Source organism: Eschrichtius robustus, chromosome X (assembly GCF_028021215.1).
Source record: "Eschrichtius robustus isolate mEscRob2 chromosome X, mEscRob2.pri, whole genome shotgun sequence".
NCBI classification, from domain to species: domain Eukaryota; kingdom Metazoa; phylum Chordata; class Mammalia; order Artiodactyla; family Eschrichtiidae; genus Eschrichtius; species Eschrichtius robustus.
This window is the reverse complement of record NC_090845.1, coordinates 114,075,787-114,099,843: the sequence shown is the minus strand read 5'-3', so window position 1 is coordinate 114,099,843 and position 24,057 is coordinate 114,075,787. Positions and strand designations below refer to the sequence as shown.

At 53.2% G+C, this 24,057-nt stretch overlaps 1 protein-coding gene and 1 long non-coding RNA gene across 4 annotated transcripts in view; one reads left to right on the top strand and one right to left on the bottom strand.

Annotated features, from left to right (window-relative positions):
• Positions 1-302: 302 nt before the first annotated feature.
• Positions 303-10,500, bottom strand: LOC137756941 (uncharacterized). Its single transcript, XR_011072279.1, has 3 exons — positions 10,116-10,500; positions 797-962; positions 303-628 (listed from the first exon to the last, which is right to left on the bottom strand). It is a non-coding gene; the product is annotated as an uncharacterized lncRNA (long non-coding RNA).
• The window catches only part of ELF4 (E74 like ETS transcription factor 4), a 40,620-nt gene continuing 26,455 nt past the window's right edge, over positions 9,893-24,057 (top strand). For 2 of the 3 annotated variants that reach the window (XM_068533516.1, XM_068533515.1), the window contains exon 1: positions 9,894-10,214. The gene's annotated coding sequence lies outside the window, so the exon portion shown is untranslated. Of the gene's footprint in view, positions 10,215-24,057 lie in introns of all 3 variants that reach the window. The other variant, XM_068533514.1, reaches the window with a different exon arrangement.

Below are 24,057 nucleotides of genomic sequence, written 5' to 3'. Positions count from 1 at the left end.
CTGGTGGTCTTTGGCTGGTGGGCATTGACAATTTGGAGACAAAGAGCCAAAATACCTTCGGGAGGCCCACCTGTGAGTTTTGCCTAGTCTCGTACCTTCTTGAAGACCTTACCTGGTCCCAGTGGAGCCTCCAAGGTCTGTGTCTCAGTTGGAGAAGGCCAGGAGTCGCATCTGGTGCCTGGACAGAGGTGTCTGGCTTCCCAAGCAGGTTCCCGCCTGTGCTCTCTTGGCATTTGCAGCACAACACAGAGATGCTTCTGGAGGAACACCCAACATGGGTGTTGAATTTATGAATACATACATACGTTCGTAAATGGATTTATTGGTCAGCTAGCAAACATACTGCGGAACTTGCTGCATGCCATGGGCCAATAGGCCCCAGAGATAAGAAGATGAGTAACATACAGTCCCTGCCCCCAATGGCTTTAGAACCTAGTGGCGGACACAGACGGGTCAACAGGAACCATCAGTGCAACAGAAGTGCTGGGAGTATGATGTGTGAGTTCACATCGGAACTTCGTCACTCCTCAGATGGCTTTACTGTTCTGCTTCCATCTACTCCAGGCTTTTCTTCCACTGACCAAATCGTGTTTCTTCCTCCATTCTCTGCTTGTAACTTCTCTCATCTCTAGGAGCAGAACATGAATATGTTTTCTTAAATAAATATGTATAATATCCTGAATACAGAGGATGGAGCTGCCAGCCTCCTTGCCCAAAGAGATCACCCCTCTTCCTCTTCACTTTTCCTCAGCCCCTTCATTTTCCCTCCTTCCTCGCCCACTTGTTTTCCTTCTACCTGTGTTTCTTCTTCAGGTTCCAGTAAGTGCTCCCTGCCCGTGTTTCTTCCTCCCGAAGCTGGGGAGCACGGCGGAAAAAGCGCTCTTTGGGATTTGCGTCTCAGCTTTGCCACTCACTCCTGGATGACCCAGAGCAGCTAATTTCCTAGGTCTCGGCGGCCTCATCTGTAAAATGAAGAGAACAGACTAGATCATCCCTCCACCCTCAGCTCTAACATCCTGTGTATGGAAAAGTCTCTCAGGTGCTTGCCCAGGACTTTCTTCATCTCTCCATGGACTCAGTTGCCTTTCATCTCTAAGTCTAGAGCAGATGCTAATGGGACCCAAAGCCTTTGGCAGATGTCTCCCCACATTGCCTCTGCTGTCCCTTTGGCTCAACAGATTTTTTGTTTGTTTGTTTTAGTTTGAGGCTTATGATTCTTCTTTGACTCAGCAAGCAACATTTAGACCTAGGCCCCTAGAAATCGCTGCTTGCCAGATTTGCTCTCCATGGAGAGTTTGACAGCCTTAAAACTACGCTCCATGAAAGCCCAGAATTTCCCCAGGAAGGCTTTATGGTGAGACAATGCTCAGCCATGATCCTAGCACATATATTCCTACACAAGCATTCAGTGGCTCCCAATCCCCAACAAACACACCCTGCAGAGCTGGCCGGTGAACAGCCACCTTAACCCAAGCAGCTTTCAACTTGATGCTGAGATAATTAGCTCAGAAAACCCCCCTCATACCACATAAGCCCCAAGTCCTGAGACTAGCTTGTACACCCCCTTTGCTCTTAAGTCCATGGCCATTTCCACGTTGGCCATGGTCCTGGCAGAGCCCTGCCCTGAAGTGCAGAGACAAGTGAGCCAGGAAGCTGGCAAGCTTCACCACCCGATTCTTACCATAGAGACAAGGAAACTGCATACAGGGAAAGAGAGAAAATCCAGCACTGTGATTTGCTAGGTGGAAAAGGATGCTTAAGGATCTCTGTGCCTCCAGAGGGAAAGGGGAGCTTTAGGTGTTTCAGAGCAGGCCTGCAGAGCCCCGCCAGCGTGAAGCCTTCCTTGGCCCAGGCCTGAGGTCCTCGGCCACCTTTATTGAGACTAATATCCCAAGCAGCCTGAGTGAGATTCGGGTCTCCCACTACAGTGGGAGTCCTCAAACTAGTGGCACAGCGCGGGGGGGCAGAGACTGGTGGTGAAAACAGGGAATCCTTGGCCTCAAAGTCACCCCCACCTCAACCTGGCCTGGGCCAATACCAAGTTGGGAGGTATTCTCTCCAAAGGGAGAAAGGCCACATCGACCTCTCAGGCAATTGATCAGCTTGACTTAATGCAGGGGGTGGAGGGCAGCTCAAAGCTCAGAGCACTCCGCCTTTGTCCCCTTGGTGGCGCCAGCCCTTGTGCTGGCCTCTTCACTAGAACAGGAGGTTCCAAAGAGACCTCAGCTTCCAAGTGAACTCCCCAGCCAGTCCTGAAGCAGCGAGGCTCACTGCGTGAGATGGATAATTGCAAAAGAATACCTTGATGGGAGTTTTGCCCAAAGTTGCAAACGTACACTGCCCTCCCAGGCATCACCTGTTGTTCCCCAGAATAGAGCGGCGTGGATGGGGCGGAGACCGAGCTTGGTGGTCTCCACGAGGACTCCCGCCCTCCCGCCGCTCCTCTCCCAGCTGCCCCACCGAGTCCTTCTCCAGGAGTCCGGACCCGCCCCTTCGCGCCCGACGGGGAGCGAGGAAGGGGGGTGGGCAGGAAAGAAGGGATTGAGGGGAAGTTTCAAGGGGTGTGTCGGGGAGGGGGCAGGATTCTCATGAGTCAGCGGATCGGGCTCAGTGTGACTTCACTGCTTCCCGAGAAGAGGCGCCCGGGGCAAGAGGCCGCTCGGAGTGCAGCCGCTGGAGTGGAAGGTCGGAGCGCTGGGCGGGGCTGCGGGACGGGGTTCGGGGCTGGCCAGGTCGCTCGGGGCCGGGGCGGCGCTAGGAGGCCGCTGGCGAGCGGGGACCGCTCGGGGCAGCGGCGCCGACCTCTCTCCCCCTCTCCTCCTCCGCCGCAGCCAGTTCCCGCCTCGGCCCGAGACGTGGCGCGCGTTCCGCCTGTAGGTGGCGCTGCTGAGGCGCCGTGGGCGCGCTGCTGGGGGTCTGGGTGGGGAGCTCTGCCCCCGCGGGGAATCCCGGGGGTGCAGGGTGGGCGGCCCATGCAAAGGGATGGCGAGGGGAAGGCGCAAGGGGCCGCCATAACCCCCACTGTCCTTCGGGCCCGGCGCTCCCACCCGAGTGGCGGCAGAGTTCGGAGAGCCGACCTGCTACGTTAGCGTCCAGGCGTGGGGCCGCCTGGTGCGCGCTTCTTCAGGGTCCCTCGGGGCACCTACCGGGTCCCGCAGAGCTCGGGGAAGCTCGCCTCCAGCTAAGGGACCGCGGTTTAGGGACAGCGTTTCCTCTCCAGGGATGGCGCTCTTGACCCGCGGGCAGTAGAATGGAAATTTTGAATCGCTTCTCCAGCGTTAGGGGTGGGTTTCCCTGAGCAGCCACTCTCCAGCCTGGCTCCCTTGAGACCAAGGGTGCATCTTTTGCAAAGGTACAGGTTGTGGCCGGCGTTGGGGTGCAGTCTGGGACCAGGGCTCGTGCTAGATGAGGGGTAGGGGCTCAGCTTTGGGCTAGATGTAGGGCGATGGTTAGGGATTCCATGCTTGTCAACCCGGTCTTCAGCAACTATGTAAAAAAAAAAAAGCGAAGAGGCCCATCTGGGGCTCAAACTTGCAACCTTGGCCTCTGTTGATAGAGCTTTGTGCCCTACCTCCGTGCAGGCCCTGAGCTCTAGTAGTCATGATGCAGCTGACCTTCCCATGTTGGTTCATGGTTATGTGGTGGCTGGTTAGTTAACATATTGAGAGTATCAGGGCACAAAAATAACCTGTGGCCAGACACCTTTAAGCTGAAAGAAAAAAGTTGTTAGGGGCTCCAGCCTCACCCTTTCCAGAAGCTCCAGTGGCTGGCTCTTTCCATGATAGAACTTTACATATAAATATATGGATAGAGTGTGTCTCCCTTATCGGTGCCAAGATATAAAAGCTATGCCCTGTACTAGGGTTCTGGGTGCCTCTTCTCCTCCATCAATCAGTCCAGCTCCTCTGCTTTCAGGATGTCCAAAGCCATCTGAGAAAGTTATCTAAGGATTTTCCATAAAGGAGAGGAAAGGGGGAAAAAAAACCCAAAGGATCCTAAACGTTCCCAGGTTTCACTGTGTGCCAGGAGAAATACCGTCTGTCTCCCGCCCAGACCTCAGAGCCCGGGCCTCCTTCCTACAGGGCGGTGCCCAGCTATTCCTGGAAACCCCCTCCTTTCTACCAACCCCTTCCCCAAAGTGTCTCCTCCCAGAGCACGACCTAGGAAAAGGATCGTATTGTCAGAGTTTGATGTCCCCCGTCCCCACTTTCTGTCCCCAACCTGACCTGCCGCAGTCCTCAGCCTGCCCCCTCCCTTGATGCCCACGTGCTGGCTTCTCCTCCCGGAGCAGGGCCTGAGCTGTGGCCTCTCCCTCCAGCCTGGCCCTGCGCCCCACTAGGTGACTGGGAGAGGATCTGATATACTAATTTGTGTTAATGTGATAATGGGCACTAATGGGGTCACGTGCTAACCACTGCCTCACTGCCTCAACCCCAAGTCGAGGTTGCAGGCTGACTAATCTCCACAGCCGGCTGGGGGGGGCGGGGAGTGGGAGGAACCCAAGCCTCGGGACAATCCCAGGGTGCTGGTGCCTTCGAGCTGCTGCCTCGGTTTCAGTTTCATCCTTGGCTGACACTTTCCTCTGACGAGTGGAATTGCTTTGGTTTTCCTCCAACCCCTCTCCCCTCCGCGGCTGCCCCCCCCCTTTAGACTGCTAGCTTCCCTCAGCCAGCCCTTCACTTCGTGAGGGGAGAGATGGGAAGATAATTTGGCAGCGATGAGGAAAAAATGTACACGTAGACACCCTCAGACGCACAGGCTCACATACCACACTGCCTTGCAGACACACACATGCACACGCCCTCCACAAACACACACGCATGCACGAGGGGACTTGACACTCACATCCAAGAGTCGAGCCCGTATGTGTGTGTGTGTGTGTGTGTGTGTGTGTGCACACTGGCCACGGTTACGCCCTCGCTCACATCTGAGGGACACACACGGAGTCACACATAGGCAGGCTAGGCCCTCCAGAGACCCATCCCACACACAGACCCACACACACACTCACACACTGTCACACACACACCAGCAGCGGCAGCCCAGTTGGATGGCTTCCTCAAAAGAGGGCTGGAAAGTTTGTTTGCTGCCAGTGAAGGGGCCTAGACATTCCGTGAAATGACTCATACTGCACCTTTATAGACATTAAATGTTGTATTTTTCTGGATTCGACAACAACAACAACAACATGCCCCGTCATGGGGGCACGGTAGGGGAAGTGAGGCGTGCCTGCACTCCTCTCGGGCCTCTGTCTAGCGCCCGCCTCAGGCTTGTCCTCGCCTCCCTGTGGGATGGGGCAATCCTGAAAGGGCAGAGTCCTTTACCTCCTGGTACAAAGCTCAGCCTGGAACCGCCCCTTGGCAGGAGGTGAAGTGGGTGAAGTTGGGAACCAAGTCCCCCTCACAGCCCCTCCCCATTATCCCACCACATCCCCAGTCCCGAGGACCTGCAGTCAGGCCCAGTGCCCCCACTTGGTGTTCCAAAATGAGCCCTTCGTCTTCTCTCCATCCATTCAAGCGCCCCTCCCCAGCTCTCCTGGGTTTGTCCTTACTGCCCTCTCCCGCACAACTCCAGGAGGCGCCACTCGCCGTATAGAACATGAGCGCCCCATATAACGTGACTGCAGCCCCCTCCTCTCTCCTGAGCCTCTTCTCCATCTGAGGAGGTACCGCCCAGCCCAATGGCTACTTGTGTCCCTGTCCCCCAGCACACTCAAGCGCCAGGGAAATCACTCGCTGCTCTCCTCTGGCAGGGCCTCCATGTGCTGGCATCCCTCTGCACCCCCGTCTCGAGCCCTGCCCCCTAGCAGAAGCTCCTTGGGCCAAGGCCTCCCTAGGTCCACTCGTGTTTTCTGCAGCCTTGAGGAGAGGCACCTCTGGAGTGTCACTTGGAATCCCCGCAGGGCTGAGGGGCACAGCGAGGCTGCCCACCACACAAGATGGGTGCTGAGCCAGCAGATGTCGGGGGTTGAGGGGTTAACTCTAGTTCCACTGGACAGTGGCCCAAAAACTCTGGATGCTGTGCTGCCTCTGATAGGTGCCCCAGAGCAGGCGCCTGCTCTCGGCTCTTCTCCAAGGGACTTTTCCAGGCTGAGCCTAGGCCCCAAGATCGGGGCTAGGGACCAGTGGGATTAGAGACTCCAGAGGGCTTGCCCTCATTTACTGAACTCTGCCTGAGCCAATTCTTCCTTATTTTTTGCAAATGAACCACAGGATCGGGTCCCTCCCCCTACACCCACCCTCCAAATCTCCCGCCAGCCCAGAGGCACTGAATCTGTTTCCCAAATACAGTATTAGGCCGGCTCCCCTGGCAGTGCGTGCAGTGCGGACAGCGCCTCCCCGCAGCCGCTGAGCCCAGGGTGGACACGCAGAGCACTCACTCAGGGCCCGTGGCACCTCCTATATCTGGCTGTCATCTCCCTCCAGGCAGGCCCCTGAGCTGCTGTCTGGCCCCTCCAAAAAGTGAAACCCAGCGCTCCTCTGAAATTTTGTAGGGGCTCTGAGGATGCCAGGTCCTGTCCCAGTAAAGGCCTGGAGGGGAAATGGAAAGCTCTCCATTTTAATGAGAGAAGGGGTGGGTGAGGGGTGGGGACCAAGCGGCTTTCCAAGAGCCCCAGCCAAGGAAGGTGGCTGGCCAGATGAAAGTCATAATCTGGGAAGTTGCTCCCAACTACATTCTCCCACCGGCATGCCTGTGCTTTGACCTGGGCACCCCACCTCCGTCACCCCCCAGTATGTGCCAGACAGTAGATCAGCTCATCTCCCGGGAAGGAGCACTCTGCTATAACCTATCCAAAGGAATTCTTCTCTCTTGCAGCTACTCAACAATCTTTTTAGGACAAAAACTCCTTATGATGCCCAGCCACAGCCTGGGACTTAGAGATTTCTGTCCATCATTTGCATCTATCTAGGGCCTCGTCGTGTCAACCCAACAGAGGCAAATCTGGAGTTACTGAACGTATCAACAGAGGAATGATTGCGGGCTGTATAGAAAGGATTAGAGGGGACATCTCAGCTTTACAGGTGGGAGGATTCCTTTTAAACCATAACTTCTCTCCTGACTTTTGAATATGCTTCTCATTCTGAAAGTCTGATTGATAGGCGACCTTTCTAGCATGTGTCTGTGGTGGAAAGTAAGGGCCATGGCCACAGAGGCTGTGGCACTGTGGTATTTTGTTCTGGCCACAGGTTTGAATAGAATTTGTTGAGGCTAAGGGGTTAAGGGAGGGAGGAAGCAACCAGCCACCTTGTTTCCAGAGAACCTGGGGTGATTTGCAGGAGAACATAGGCTAGCAGGCACCGCTGAAAAGAGGGGCTGAGAAAGTGGCCAAGGTGGAAAGGCAAGTTGAGTGCAGAAGCGGGGAGGTGGCCCTACACAGGCTCTGGGCAGCCAGGAGGCCCCTCCTCTTCCAGGAGGACCCCAGTTCTGAGGGTCGAGAGGACAGAGTTGGGGTTGGAGAGTGGGGGGGAAACAGGGCTGGAAGGAGAGAGGCTGAGAGCTGGATGGCGCAGCCTGGGCATTCACGGGCAACTCGAGAAGGGGAATTCCTGCCAAGTCAGGGAATGAGCCATTGGCAGAGACATCATGCCTGTCGTCAGGAGTGGTGATCTCAGCCGGCTGGCCCCACCTGGCTGGGGCTCACCCAACGGGTAAGTGGAAGAGCGGGGAGCCAGGTGGGGAAGGGCTGGGCAGCAGCAAGGTCATCGGGAAGGGCAGCCTGGCTGACCTGGAGCCGTGGAGTCAGGAAGGTCATTCAGGTGGCCTATGGCTCCCTAAGGCGAGGGCAGCACCAGGTTTTCATCAAGGGGGTGGGGTTTGCTTTGGCTGCAACTCCCAGATCATGGGGCTGCGGTTAGTTCCGAGTGGCTGCGGAAGGTGGGAACTTATGGGATTCCCACAAGCCATAGGCTCCGGGTCACTGGCAGGCATCAGGGCCTGTCACCATAAGCTGGTGGGCCCGATGCTGTCCTCTCTCCCTGCCCATCCCAAGAGGAAGGCCTCTCCTCTGGCACTTCCATGCCTTGAGGCTTCAACCTTGGTTTAAACCACAAACACTCATAGGAGGCATCCACCATTCGTCCTCAGCAGCTTCCGGCCCTGGCAGACTTTCTCCCGATAGCTGGGTTGAGGAAAAACGAGATGAGACAGAGATGGTGCTGAAGGCAGCTAACGTTTATTGAGGGCTTACTAAGCACCAGGCACTGCCACAGACACAGGCTATCTCATTCAAGCCTCACCACAGCCTTGGGAGGTAGATTCTTATTATCCTCAATTTAAAAATAAGGACAGTAAGGCTCCGAGAGTTTAAGCGACTTGCCCAAAGACACACAGCCGCTAAATGGTGCAGCTGGAATAGGAACCCAGGTCTGTCTGATGTTAGAGACCACTGAACTCTCAGCAAAATGGGAAAGTGTGTGTGTGTGTGTGTGTGTGTGTGTGTGAAGGTCAAGTAAAGGGGGCTTAAGGATGACTGGGACCTACCACAATTTTGAGAGGGGAGCCTCCCTGGCAAGAGAACAACAGAAAATTGTTGTGTCTCCTGATCCAGAATCCCCTGGGGAAAGTGTGCCCATTTACAAGAGAAAAAAACTGGAAATTTGCTCTCGGCACTTATTTCAGGGACTTAACTTTAGGTGGCCAGGAGGTCTCAAGGTGCCCCGGTGCCCCAGTCCAGCCCCTAGGTCTTCCCCCAGAAACCTGTAATCTGCAGCTGCCTTCGCCACCATCATCCACCACCACTCCTGCTCCCCAGTCCTGTGCCAGGGACTCTCCTTTCCCAAGGCTGGGGAAGCAGACAGATGCTGGTGGCTGAGCAGTTCCCTGAACCTCAGGCCCTTGGTCCACCCCCACCCCCCAGAGAGCCCTCCTCCCCCGGGGCCCTTTCCGCTTTGCTGCTTTCTGCCCGGGAGGTAGATGCCGGGCTGAGGCCTGGCTGGGCCCCTCCTCCAGACCATACAGAGCCATAAGAAGTGAGAATTCCCAGCCAACTCCCTCCTAGAACCTCCTAGCTGTGGGACGGAGGAGGGTGCGGGCTGGTATGGATGCTGGGGCAGGTCAGAGTAGAGGGTAAAGGGGAGGCAGAATGGGAGACTGGGGTTCAAGTAGATGCCTCAAGCAGAGCAGCCTGGCTCTGGACAGAAAGGGGCATGAGCTTTTTCCCAGCACCCCAACTCTGGCTACCTTTGCACCTGCTGCACCAGCCCCTCTCCCCCCAATCCTTCCCCGGATTTATATCCTCCCGGCCTCCCCCACCCGGAGCCCTAAGCTCGACTTCCCTAAGAAATCCCCAAAACTCTCCAGTCGCGCCAAGTGCACGAGCATTTGGCCAGGGATTCCGCGGCATCTGGCATATCGTTCCCGAATTGTATCCTCTGGGCATCTCCTGGCCTCACCCACCCGCTCGGCCCGCCCTCACGCCAGGTCCTCCACACAGCAGGCGCTCAGTAATAATCCGGAGCGCAGGGCTGGGGCCAAAGGCGTCAAGCGAGTGGAGCGCGCAGGCCAAGGGGGCCGGACATAGCCATCCAGAGTCCCCCGGGAATGGAGCGGCTTTCTCTGCGAGGCATTGTGTAGGGGCTTCCCGGCCGGAGCTGCGGGCCCCGGAACGCTCCAGGTGGGGGCTGGGGCGCTGGGAGCGCGAAGTGGGCTCCGCGGGAGTCCTGCTCTCGCGGTTCCCCGGGGGCGAGCGAGCCGGGAGGGGAAGGAGAGGCCGCGCGGGCCCCTGGCACGGCTCCCCCTGCCGTGCTGGCGACCGCGGCGGGCCGGGGGTGGAGGGGCGCTGTTTCCACCAAGACGCCTCGTCCCTCCCTCGCGCCCTCCCCCACCCCGCCCGCCCGTGGTCCCTCCCGTCGGTCCCTCCCTCCGGCTCTTCCCTCCCTCCCGCCCTGCCTCCTTCGCGCCCGCCCCAGCCGCCGCCTGCGGGGACGTGTGTGTCTCTAGTGCAATTTCCCCTTTCGCTCGGTTGTCTGAGTGCAGGTCTCCGCTGGCTCGCGCCCCCTCCCCGGGCGCCCCCGCCGCCCCCTCCCTCGGCCTGACCCTCCCCGGCGTCCACCCGGCTCCCCCCGCACTCCACCCCACCCCCCGGAGTCGCTTTATCAGGGGCGCCGCCGTCTCACCTGGTATTTGCATCTCGCCCTCCAACTTGCCATTGGCGGCGCGACGTGTGGGAGAGCCCTGCGCCTCGCCCGCCCGGACCAGCCTGCCCCGGCGCCGAGGTGAGTCACGGGCGCGGGGCCGCGGGGGCAGGCGGGCAGGGAGGAGAGGAGGGAGGGAAGGAGGGAGGGGGACGGTGGCCCCGGCGGGCGCGGGGACCGACCGGGCGCCGCGCTCAACTTCCACTTCTCCTTTCGCCGGCGCCGAGGTATCGGCGCCACTCGCCCAGCCCGGCTTCCGAGGGGAGAAAGCGGGCTGGCCGGGCTGGGGACCCGCGTCTCGGCCCTCGGAGCGGGGAGGGGACCGCGGCGATCGACCCCGGCCCCGCTACCGAGCCCCTTCGGCGGCAGGTACGTCGATGGCGCCGGTTTTCGGAGCCTTCGGGGACCTCGGAAAGTTTGCCGGAGGGCGGGATAGGGGACGCCTGGGCCCCGGAGCGTAGGGGCTGGGGGCCCAGGGCAGGGTGGGAGAGCGGCGGCGTGTTGCGTCCCGCCCTTGCCTCGCCCCACCGCGTGTGCGTTGTGGAACCCGGACTACGGATCCTGGGTTAGAAGCTGAGTCGATTTCCCGAGTCGGGGTGGAGGCCGGTTTGCCCTCTCCCCAGGCAGCCCGGGGTCCGTGACTGGGCCTATCGTGACAGCCCGCCCCAAAAGCTCGGTGCCCGAGGGCAGGAGGTTGGGCCTCACTGGCGGGGCTGCTAGATTGATCTGGCGGCCTCTAGGGCTTCTGGGACCAGGCGCCTTAGGGTAACACACACTCACACACACACTCTCTCTTTCTCTCCCTCTCTCCACACACACGCGCACGCGCGCGCACACACACACACCTATGAACCTATGACTTGGATAATTGGGTCGCCAAAATAGAGACCTCTGTCGTGAGGGGCCGGAGTTTCCGTGTGAGCCGGCCGCCAGCCTTCCCGCTCCCGCGTTCCCGCTCTCCCGGGCTCTCCCGCCTCTCTGTTCCCTCCTCTGCTGCCGGCACGGGGACTCAGCGGCCGCGCAGCGCGGGGTCCCCTGCCGACAGCGCCTTGCTTTTGGAGACTGCTGAGGCGGCGGCTTTATGGATTCCCGGTCCCTCCGTCGCACCCGAGGTCTGCCGCCCTTCCCTCACTACACGGCCTTCCTGACCAGAGTCACCTCCTGACCCCATTGGCTCCGCGCCTCGGCCAGGTTCTCCCCGGCTGCCCACCCCCCACACGCCAGCAATGGGATTTGATGGCCGTTGGATTCCTGCCCCTCATCCTTCTGCCCGAGATAGAGGCCTGTCTGGTCCTGCAGCTTCTTCTGGTTAATGTTTGGCGGTTCATTGTGGCTAATCATTTTAATTAGCTCTTAAAGTGGGGAGGATCAGTTAACCTTGAACTTCTCGATTTTGGCCTGGTGGGGCCTCATATGGGAGGAGTGCTGGGGAGGTAGGAGCGGAAGTGAGGTCACCACCCCAGGGCCAGAGCCACCACTGCTTGGCCCCAACAGCTGGTGGGCACACCCATCAGGGACTCACCCACTGCGAGCTGACCCCTGGCCTGAGTGCCAGGTTGGAGGGGGGAGGTGAAGGGATCAGATCTAACTCTCTCCTCTGGGGAGACAGGACACTTTGGCACTGAAAATGCTCAGGGTCACGTTTGCACGGCAAGAATGCAAATTCCTCCTCGCAGTTAGTTATGTAGGGTTTTACCGGTTACAAGGCACTTTCTCAACCATTAATTCAGTAGACCCACAGCAGTAACAGATAACGGGGAGCTATCTTGAGTGAAGTGCAGGAATTAACTATCCTGGAGGACTGCCCATCCTGGCCAGTGTGGGGAAGAGGCTGCCTTGCAAGTGGTTGTCTCTGGGTTCAAAGCCCGGGTGGTGTGAGTTGCAGGGGTGGGGGTCGTGGAGCAGGCTGCACGTTGCCACCCTCACCCAGCCTCTAGCTGTGAGCCGAAGGAGTGGCTTGTTTGCAACTATGTCTGGCATTCCTCCCACTGCTGCACTGTTTGCTCGGTGGTTGCTCAGGAACTGGCGCCCACCCCTGGACAAACTGGAGGCCTGAAAGCAGCCCTCCCCCTGCCTTGAGCTAAGTGATGGGACAGCAGCTTCTGTCTCCTCTGTCCTATATGGGAATCTAAAAATGAGGGTGCTGTGGTCTGTCATTCAGGGGCCTGATTAATAGGATGTCCAAAATATCCCTAGCCTGCAAAATTCAGGGCCTCCCTGAGAGGCCCAGCCAGACGCAGGCTGAGGGGATTGCTTCCCCAGGGAAAGCCCTGCGCCGAAGTTTGGCCTTGGTCCTTGTGAGCCTCACCCCTCACCCCTCAGCTTTTTCATTTTCCCTCCCATCCCTAGAGCCAGACTGTCTGGGTCTATATCCCAGCTCCGTTATTTACTAACTGTGTGATTCCAGTCAATTGTATGCCTCAGTTTCCTCATTTGTCAAATCAGACCCACCTCATAAAGTTTTGCCAAGGATCAAATACATCAATACACATAAGCTGCTTCTTAGAACGGTGCACGGCACATGGTAAGCACAAGCGAGCCTTATGGTATTGTCTTACACGGTGCCTAAAACTCAGATTGAACCCAGCGAACATTTGCTGAGAACCAGTCCCCGTACTAGGCATCAGCGAAGGGGCAGTGAGGGAAATACAGAGGTGAAGAAGACACCGCCTGTCTTCCGGGGCTGTGTGTACCTTCTGGCATGGGCCAGAGTCAGGGTGGGGAATGTGGGAGGGGGCCAGAGAGGGTGGCTAAGTCATCTATATAAATAACCATAATTCGAAGCCGGGCTCGAATGCCTAATTCAAAGCCAGTGTGGGGAGCCAGGTACCCCAGACTTGGAGGCTTCTCCTTGTCTGGGGACACTGGCTGGGCTCTGGTCAGGACGCCACCCCTGGACAGAGGCCTGCCCTGGGATTTGGGTGAATGAGAGGGAGGGGGAGACCCAATTCCTGTGTGGGCTGCAGGTGGCAAGCATTCAGTGGTGTGATTTGTTGGTTTGCAGGACAGGACGGCGTTACTTAGGGCCACCCCCAGACGCCCCTCTAGCCCCTCTGCCTGCCACGCCCCCAGCACCTCCCGGAGGTCCCCCACCAACCTTGGAAGGGCCTTGGGCAGCCTTCTCCCCTCAGGCTTGGGCCTGACCCCAACGCAGGCTTGGTTCTCTCTCCAGGATTTCTAAGCTGCAAAGAGGTTTCTGGCTTCACCGCCAATTTATTCCCTTTGTGGTTCTCAGACTGAAAACTAGTTCTGCAGGGGAGAGAGGAAACTCATCCGAGGTACCCAGAATCCCATGGGCGCTTTCCTAGGGGTCAGGGGCTTTTCTCATCAACACCAACCTGCCTGCAAATCTCTGGCCGCTGAGTCTTGCGTGGCCTGTAATAGCGGCCGCACCGCTAATGCCCTATAGCTCGGACCCCAGCGCTGGTTGCCAAGGAACTGCTGGTCGGGGTGCTTATGACGGTTCTGACCTCATAGGGGCCGCTGAGTTTCAACTCAACGGACATTTATTAACACGTACTGTGTGCCCAACCTGTGCTAGGTGCTGTAGGGCAGACGAGCGAAGGGGGCGGGGTGGGAGAGATGACTAAGACACTGAGACAATCAGAGGCGAGGACAAGCAGCCAGGCCAGCGGCTGGTCAGGTGCTAATTGTGCTCCTTGGAGCAGGGGCCAGAGGCGGCCGGGGCTCTGAGGTCAGCAGCAGTTGGGGGAGGGAGGGAAGGCTTATGTGAGGGCCTCGGCTCTGAGCTAGACCTTGAAGGGGGCAGGGTGGCGCGGGGGAGATTGGGCTAGGCAGAAAAGGGCGAGAAGACGCCTTTCTCTCTCTTCCCTGGCCACAGGCTGACCTTCAAAGCCTCGATAATTGTTTGGCGAATGCATGTCACATAAAAGACCAGGTCAGCCAGTGTGGGTGGCTCGGTGCAAGCCCCAGTCTCCATCCCGGGAGATGCAAAGTGGATGGCCCAGGTGGGGAGCCCAGCGCCCCCAGGACGGATTGATAAGACACAAAGGTTGGCCAGGCTTTCCCGCCCCACAAGCTGAGGGGATTTCATGTTGATCTCCTGCCTCCTCCGTCCCCTCCACCGCCCATGCACAGGCCCTGGAGGGGAGAGAGGGGAAAAAGAGAGGCAGAGGGCACCAAAGGGACAGGAAAACTGCCCCGCCACACGTGTTCACTGCAGGCACGGGCTGGTTGAGTCCCATCTTTCCCCAGGGTCCTCGGATTGCTCTGGAAGCCCAGAGGTTCAGGTAGAGGATAGAGAGTTTCATTTTCTCAGCCAGCCGAGAACTAAAATGTCCCACATGTTTCTGTCCAGACCCCCTGGGGAAGGGCGAGGACTAGCCATGTATTTGTTCTGCGACTTTTGCATCTCCCCATGCCTGGATGTGGAGGGGGACTTGGTCCTTGTTGGATTTAATTGGATAAAAACACCTGGACACACACATACCGCCCCTGCCATGCATCAGTTTTCCTCTCTCACTGCCCTCTTGCCCTGCGCCCTCCCCAGCACATTGCAAAACTACAGAGGCACACCAGAGTGCCCTGACTTCTCGGCCTGGGAAATTGTGTCCTAACGTGAGTTTCTTGGCAAAGAGACCCCACCCAGCCTTCTCCCAGGGTGATGACGAGGGTCAGGCAGAGCAGGGAGGGGTGTTTCATGCAGGAGGATCTGCGAGGGAAAGTGCCAGAACATTTCTCAGCCAGACCAACAAGAAGCAAGAGGTTAAACAACTTGCCCAGATTGAGGAAGCTTTGCCCTAGGTTCCCATCTTCTCGAGGGACCATTTTCTTGTCCCAGTGCTGGCACTTCCCACTTCTCACTCCACCTGCCCTTCCCGAAGCTCCCTTCCTCTTCCAGTCTAACCCAATATTCTTCTCGAGACCGATATTGTCCGGAGGAGGAAGAGCACAGGCTCTCTGTGTTCATATCCCAGACCTATCACTTACTGGCTGTGTGACTATGGACTAGTCACATAACCACTCTGAGTCTCAGAGCCCACTTCCCAGGGTTTGAGTGAGGATTAAATGAGATAATGCCTGTAAAGCGCTCAGCATGGTGCCTGGCACATGGTAACCACCCAGTAAGTGTTAGCTGCTATTATTCTGTGGCTCTTATTATTATTGTTGTTGTTGTTCTTATCATTTCCTCCTCCCACACCCTTGACTTTGCCAGGCTCCAGGGATCAACTGCTTCTCTGGCAGTGCTGGCAGGGCACGCGATGCCCATTCATAAAACCAACAGGGAGATTTTCCACATCTTTCTGCTAACTTTTTGTTAACTCTGCTGTCACACAGGATAAGGAAGGGATGTGGAAGAAGATGTGTGTGTGTGTGTGTGTGTGTGTGTGTGTGTGTGTGTGTGTGTGTGTGTGTGTTAAAATCTTTCTGAGTGGCAGGCAGTGCTGTAGTGAAGAGTAAAAATCAAGTCTTTAACATTTTTATTAACATTGCCATCTTTATCTCTTCACCACTTCATCTCAAGGTTCGTTCTCTGCAGGAATACGAGTGAGTTCGTTCCTTTGAGAGAAGGCCTCATGTTCCATCCCTGGCAAGTATTTAGCAATCATCAGTTTGTTGTTATTACCCTACTGAGTGTAGAATTCTGGGAGCCGACTGGCCAACCACTGCTCACTTTCTGCCTCCTTTCGCTCATGCCCAGAGGCCTTGGGTTGGGGCTGGGACACTGCCTTTGCCCAGAAGAGTTCCTGGGGGCCTGGGGGCCACTCCCATTCCAAAGGCCTCCCAGAAAGTAACTTGGAGGTTCCATCTGCTAGCAAATGGATTTTGTTTGCTTGAGAAGCCTGTGACCACCCACAAGGGCAGGAGGCCCTGGACCACCCTTGGACCACCCCTGAGCCACTTCACTCAGTCCCTTGGTCCCCACCCGTAGGCCTTGGGGGATGGGATGGGATGGGGGATGGGAGAGTGAGCAATTAGTCTTAACCTCCCCAAATTCCTGATGACCTGATAACAAGGAGGTACTTAAGACATAGATTTAGGAGATAATCTGTCTTTTTCCCATAATTCCCCCAGAGGATAAGAGAGGCTAGTTCAGCTCTGCTGCTTCTGTGGGAATCCATGCACAGAAAACACCTGTCTCATTAGGTGACCACTTTCTTGGCGCCACCCTGATCCTAAAAAAAAAAACACAGCAGGCCCAGGCCGCTGCTCTGAAGAATCTAAACCCAATTCTGGAGCTCTAGTAATACACATGCACTTAGCCTCACAGCGGGCGGGAGCTGAAGTGCCAACCAGCCTGTGGCACTTAAGGTTTGTAGATTAGGTGATGGTGGGTTCGAGGAGGGCTTACCTAGAGGAAGATCATTCTTCTCCCTCCTTAACTTAATTGGGGAAGGTCTCCTGGAAGTGAGAGGGCAGATGGCCTTTCAAAAGAGGAAAGAGAGCGCATTGGCTGTGCTCTAGGGGCCTTCCAGGCTCGGTGGGACAATAACATCGGCAGGAGTGTGAGCAAAAGATAAAACAACAAAACACATTCGAATCAGCACACTCAGTAAGTTCCAGGGTTCAGAATTTGTCTCCACTGGTGGCATCAAGGAATGTGTTTTCTAGGAGAGCGTGCGTGTTCTTGCCTCTTTTGTCTTCACTGCTCTCATATAGTGATACTATTGCATAGTTAAATTATGCAGTAATATTACTTGCTAAAATTACATAGTAAATGCTGCTGTTGTTATTTTATCCAATCTGGGGACCTTTTTCTTTCTTTTTATTTAACAGTTTTATTGAGGCAATATTGACATTACAATAAACTGCACATATTTAAAGTGTACAATTTGATAATATTTGACATATGTATATACTCGCGAAACTAGTCACCCCCGAAAGTTTCCTTGTGCCCCTTGGCAATCCCTCCTTCTCATCCCGAGCAACCACTTATCTGCTTTCTGTGACTATCAGTTAGTATTCATTTTTTAATTGAAATATACAAATCTCCTTTGACTTATGATGAGGTTACATCCTGATAAACCCATCGGAAGTTGAAACCATCTTAAGTTGAAAATACATCAATTACACCTAACCTACTGAGCACCATAGCTTAGCCTAGCCTACCTTAAACATGCTCAGAACACTTACATTAGCATACAGTTGGGCAAAATCATCTAACAAACACAAAGCCTATTTTATGATACAGTGTTGAATATCTCATGTAATTTACTGAATAATGTACTGAAAGTGAAAAACAGAATGGTTGTCTGCATACAGAATGGTTGTAAGTCTATCGGTTGTTTACCCTCGTGATCGCGTGGCTGACTGGGCGATGTGGTGGCTGCCGCTGCCCAGCATCACATATCGCTAGCCCGGGAAAAGATCAAAGTTCAAAATTTGAAGTACAATTTCTACTGAATGTGCATCGTTTTCGCACCGTCGTAAAGTTGAAAAATCATAAGTTGAACCATCATTAAGTTGGGGACCGTCTGTATTTGACATATAACATTGTGTAAAGTTAAGGTGTACACCATGGTAATTTGATATGTTTATATATTGTAATGTGGTTGCCATTGTAGTGATAATTAGCACCTCTATCATGTTGCATAATTATCCTTTCTATTTAATGATTGGAATAATTAAGTTCTAGTCTCTTAGCAAGTTTGATGGTTGTTAATACAATATTGCTGTCTACATTCCCTACACTGTGCAGTAGAGTTCTAGGGCTTATTCACTGCTCATTGTAATAGTTTGCATTTTCTAGAGTTTTATATACGTGGAATCATATAGGATGTACTCTCTCCTTGTATGGCTTCTTTCATTCAGCATATTTATTTTAAGATCCATCCATGTTGTTTTCTATATCAGTATTTCATTCCTTTTTATTGCTAAGTAGAATTCCGTTGAATGGATATACCATATATGGTTGATCTGTTCATCACTTGGTGGACATTTGGTGGTTTTGATTTTTTCTACTTTTTGGCTGTTACCAAAAAGGCTGCAGTGAGCATCTTTGTACAAATCTTTCTATAGCTGTATGTGTCTTTTTCTATTGGTCAAATACCTAGGAGTGGAATGGCTGGATCATTCAGTAGTTGTAGGTTCAACTTTTTAAGAAACTATCAATCTGTTTTCCAAAGTCATTGTACCATTTTACATTCCCACCAGCTGTGTATTAGAGTTTCAGTTGCTCCACATCCTTGTCAACACTTGGTGTGGGTAGTCTTAAAATTTTAGCCATTCTAATAGGTGTGCAGTGGTATCTCACTGTAGTTTTAATTTGTATTGCTCTAATGACTGAGGAGTTGAACATCTTTTCATGTACTTATTTGTCACTCATACATCTACTTTGGTGAGGGTGTCTGTTCAAATCTTTGGCCCATTTTTAAGTTGACTTGTTTGTTTTCTTGTAGTTGAGTTTTGAGAATTCTTTATATATTCTAGATATAAGACCTTTATCAGATACATGCTTTGCAAAGATTTTGTCTGAGTATGTGCCTTGTCTTTTCATTCTCTTCATAGTGTCTTTTTTTGGGGGGGAGGGGTTTAAATTTTTTATTGAAGACAAAATATAGCCACATAAAATCCTTGCCATTTAGTGATTACAATGAGCTAGAAGAATTATTTTTAAGTTATTATTTTATTAATGTAGACATGCCTTCAGAGTCATAGTGTCTTTTTTTTTCAGAATATTACTACTACATTTATTTATTTATTTATTTGTTTGTTTGTTTGTTTGTTTGTTTTTGGCTGCATTGGGTGTTCGTTGCTGCGGGCTTTCTCCAGTTGCAATGAGCGGGGGCTACTCTCCGTTGCGGTGCACGGGCTTCTCATTGTGGTAGCTTCTCTTGTTGCGGAGCATGGGCTCTAGGCGCACAGGCTTCAGTAGTTGTGGCACGTGGGCTCAGTAGTTGTGGCACGTGGGCTCAGTAGTTGTGGCACATGGGCTCTAGAGCACAGGCTCAGTAGTTGTGGCGCACGGGCTTAGTTGCTCCGCGGCATGTGGGATCTTCCCAGACCAGGGCTCAAACCCGTGTCCCCTGCATTGGCAGGTGGATTCTTAACCACTGCGCCACCAGGGAAGTCCCATAGTGTCTTTTGAAGAGCAGAAGTTTTCAATTTTGTTGAATTCTAACCAATCGGTTTTTACTTTTATGGATCATGCTTTTGGTGTTGTATCTTAGAATGCTTCACCTAGCCTCAGGTCACAGATATTTTGTCTTATGGTTTCTTTTAGAAGTTTTGTAGTTTCAGCTTTTACATTTTGGTCTTCGATCAATTTCGAGTTATTTTTTTCTCTATGATGAGTGGTACAAATCCAAATTCATTTTTTTCTTTTTACATATGGATAGCCAGTTATTCCAGCACCACTTGTTGAAAAAGTTATCGTTAGTCTGTTACAGTTGTCCTTATATATAGGTTTATTTCTGGACTCTATATTCTGCTCTGTTGATTGATCTATTTGTTTATCTTTATGCTAATGCCAATTGTTTTGATTACTGCAGCTTTATAATCATTCTTAAAATCAGGTAGTATTAGCCCTCCAACTTTGTTCTTTATCAAAGTTGTTCTTGCCTATTTTAAGTCGTTTGCAATTCCATGTAAATTTTAGAATCAGATTGTCAGTATCATTTTTTAATTGACATATAGTTGATTTACAATATCATAAGTTTCAGGTGTACAACACAGTGATTCACAATTTTTAAAGGTTATACTCTATTTAGAGTTATTATAAAATGTTGGCTATATTCCCTGTGCTGTACAATATATCCTTATGGCTTATTTATAATATCATCTTTTTTTAATACTTGAATTTATTCTATTTACGTTAACTGTTATAGCAGATATGTTTGGCTGTGCTTTTGTGATCTTATTTTATAATCATGGATGACCCTAATGTTACTGTCATTTTAGAAGATGCTTAATTTCTTCGTTGATATTCTTTTTTTTTTTAATTTTTATTTATTTTTGGCCGTGTTGGGTCTTCGTTGCTGCTCAGGGGCTTTCTCTAGTTGTGGCGAGCGGGGGCTACTCTTCATTGCAGTATGCAGGCTTCTCACTGCAGTGGCTTCTCTCGTTGTGGAGCACAGGCTCTAGGCGCATGGGCTCAGTAGTTGTGGTGCATGGGCTCTAGAGCGCAGGCTCAGTAGTTGTGGCCCGTGGGCTTAGCTGCTCCGCGGCATGTGGGATCTTCCCGGACCAAGGGTTGAACCCCTGTTCCCTGCATTGGCAGATGGATTCTTAACCACTGTGCCACCAGGGAAGTCCGATATTCTTTTTTTTTAACTCATTCTTTTTTAAAAATTATTTATTTATTTATTTATTTATTTATGTATTTATGTATTTATTTATTTATTTTTGGCCGTGTCGGGTCTTAGTTGCAGCATACGGGATCTTCGTTGTGGCATGCTGGCTTCTCTCTAGCTGTGGCTCACGGGCTCCAGAGCACGTGGGCTCTGTAGTTTGTGGCACACCGGCTCTCTAGTTGAGGCACGTGGGCTCAATAGTTTCGGCAAGTGGGCTTAGTTGCCCTGCGACATGTGGGATCTTAGTTCCCTGACCAGGAATCAAACCCATGTCCCCTGCATTGGAAGGCGGATTCTTAACCACTGGACCACCAGGGAAGTCCCTCATTGATATTCTTCAGTAAAGAGTTTCTTAACTTTACTATGCGTTTGCAAAAGAGAACTATTTATTATTTGCCCTTCGTTTATAACCTATTTTTGGTGCAGGGTTCCATGATTATCTGCTCCATACATCATTTTCTAGATGACAGTCATATCCCTTTTCAACCTTGTCTATCTAGCCAACAAAAGACCTCTTTAAAAAAAAAAAAAGTTATCCTCACACCGCATTCTCTTGAACCACTTTAGCTCTTAGAACTGATCCAGCATCATGAAGTCTTTCCCAAGGGTCCAGTGATCCGACCAGCACCCAATATTCACCAGGTAGAAACACTGTGGTTTTGTACGAAGAGAGAATGCTCTGATGATGACCTGATTGATCATCAACCGCCTTCTTGATGCCGTTTGGAATAAATGACTCTAGCTGGTATGTGTTTCCCTTAGTAGAGGCCTGGAGCAAGAGAAGATGAGTAATGTTTGAGCCTGGAGACCTTTGCCCCCTAATTCTATCCCTATCCCCACCCGTAGACTGTAGCCCTCAGATCTATCAGGTTTCGGGGTCTCTTTTCTAGAGATCTCACTTGGGCTGAGAATTTACATGGACTTAGGTCATGAATGCCCAGACCTGTGTTAGAGTCAGGAGAAGATTAAATAGACCTTGATCCCATGGATTTTACCACCTGTTGGGGAAATAAGACATACACATGAAATAAAGAGCAATTCAAGATTGCATGGGATTAAGAGATCTTGTGGTCAAATTTAGGGGCTATGGGAGTTTAGAAGGGGGCTCCATTGGTGTGGACTCTCGTTATCAGGGCACAACCAGCTCCGTGGATCTGGGGGACTTGGTTGGGACCTTGCTGGATGGGCACTATTTGATTAACCAAAACAGAGCAGCAAGGGCCTGGCAGGCCTGAGAAACTCCGTGAATGAGCCTGGAATGTTCCCTCAGGGGACCATGAGGAGACCACTGGGCTTGAAGCCCAGGCTTGAGTTGGGAAATCATGGGAAACAAGGCTGAGTAGGTAGGGTGGGGTCAGACTGTGAAAGACCTTTGGAAAGCAAGCAGATGAGTTTGGACTGTAAAGCTCTGCCGAGTACGGCTGGTGTGGCCACAGCCGTAGATGTACATGTGTGCCCTGGAGTAGGAGCAGGCGCCAGCTCAGAGGCTAGGGGAGGAGCTAGGCAGAGGCAGGGCCATGACTGGAACTCACTCTTCCTCATGCCCAGTCAAGTGGGCTTTCTGCTGCACCAGGCCTGGTTAGCTTTTCAAAGACTTTCACATCCCCCCTATACAGCTTCCCAACAGAGACCACAGGCATGGGGAGTAGATGGGGAAGGCCGGCTCGCTCCAGGGCTAATGGTGTCAGCAAGAAACACTCCCTGGCTCACTGGCACCCCTATTAACCCCGGAGCCACTCCTTAGGTTAAAGCAGGGTAGCTCCGGATGGCCTTTTAAAATGAAAATGTGCTGAGGAGAGAGGTGACACATTAACCCAGTATCACCCATTAACACATTAACACTAAATGGTTTATGATTTTTCTGAGTGGTGGGAAGTTATTCCTGGGGAGGTGGGGTGGCCTGCGGAGCCCTGACTGCTACTAGGGTCAGTAAGCTTGTGAGAAGCTCTGAGTAGCATGAAATCTCTGGTGGAGGGGGGCGGGGGAAGCCCGAGGCTGTGAGAGCCATGTGACATGGCATGCCTGTGGTTACATAGCCCATTAATGGCAAAATCGCCTGAGCAGAGTTTTTCCAAACTTTCCCACCCAAGCGCCCCAAACTATTGAATTGTATCTTAGAGACCTAGAAAGACACAGCTGCATAAAATTTCTTTGAAGTGTGGCATTTTATCTGTAGTGTGAATGCCGCAATGTACTGCCTGAGCATATTTTAATTGATTTCTCAGTGAACAAAATGGAAGCCCCTGGAAGAGGAGCGGTTTCGGACTGTGGCTTTGATCCCTGCTCTGGGGACTGGTCAGCTTTAGCAAGCAAGCCCTGTCCCTGTGGGACCCGCCTAGGAACAGGTCAGGACGTGAACTTTCAAGGTTTTAGCCCAAAGTGCTGGAAGGGAAATCCATCACCTCCTGCATGTTTATTTGCCCACTGTCCCCATTCCTGTCCCCTTCCTTAGTTCAAACTCATTTGATGGAAAAATCTAAGCTGTTGTGCTCTGAGGGGAAGTCATCGGACTTGCTCAGTGGTTGGCTCTGGCCTCATCCTAGCCTTTGGGTGGGTGACCAGATCCCAAGGTGAGATGGAGACAGCGTGGGACCCAGGAAGCTCTGAGGTCTGGGCTCTGAAGGCTGTGCCCACGGATTCCCCAGCCTTCCCTACTCCACCACACTCAGTCTGCAGCCCCTCATTCTGCCCCACCTGTAGTGTGAAGTGTTTACAATACTCTGCAGTTAAAAAAAAAACAAAACAACCAACTGTCTATACACTCAGAGCCTTCCAGCCTACGGCTGCGCCCCCAGCCCCCCGCTCACCTCTTGGTGGCTGAGAACAGAAGAGCCGTCGAGGCTCTCCAGGCCAAAGTTAGCCTCCTCAGCAACCCGAGCGCCTCATTTCTGTCCCCAGAGCCTGCAGGTAGAGACAATGACAATGTAGAAAGAGGGCATACCCTCCCCCAGCTTGGACAAGGTGGACGACGCGCTATGAATATTCAGCTCTCACTCCGGCAGGCAGCAAGCCCTCATCCACACCCCCTGCCTGCCGGGGGTGTAGGGGTGCCTGCCTGGAGTGATGAAACCACAGCAGGTAGGGCCCTGGGCAGGCTGGCTGCGCCGGGCGGGGCAGGGCAGCCGACTGGGTGAGGCCCAGATTCCCCAGGCTGATAAGGCAGCCTGTAAACACCCAGCAAGGGGAGGGGGCAGAGGGCAGGCAACCAGATGGCAGGAGAAGGGGGAAACCGGAGCCCAGGCCTAGCTGCAGGAAGTGGGGCTTGATGTGGAAACATCCTGTCCAGTGGGGACTAGACTCGTGGCCATCAGCAATCATTCCCTCCACCACGGAGGCAAGCTCAGCACGCGGTGGGGCTGCCTAGGGGCCAGGCCAAGAACCTGGTTCCTGACATCTCCAAAGGACATGATCAACGGGTCTCTATTATGGGTTATTCTACCACCTAGCACTGCTGGTGGGCAGGGGCGGTGGGGGGGGGAGAGAAATCAGGACCAGCTATCCCCCCATAGAGAAACTCAGCAGTGGAATCCTCTGAGAGCATCTGACTCTCACGGGAAAGTCCTGTTCGTCACTCTGCGTGAGGAGCATCAGTTGGAACACCTAATCGTGTCCAGGCCCCCTGCAGCACTCCAAGAAGAACCCCATATCCGACATGCCAGTCTCTTCCATCC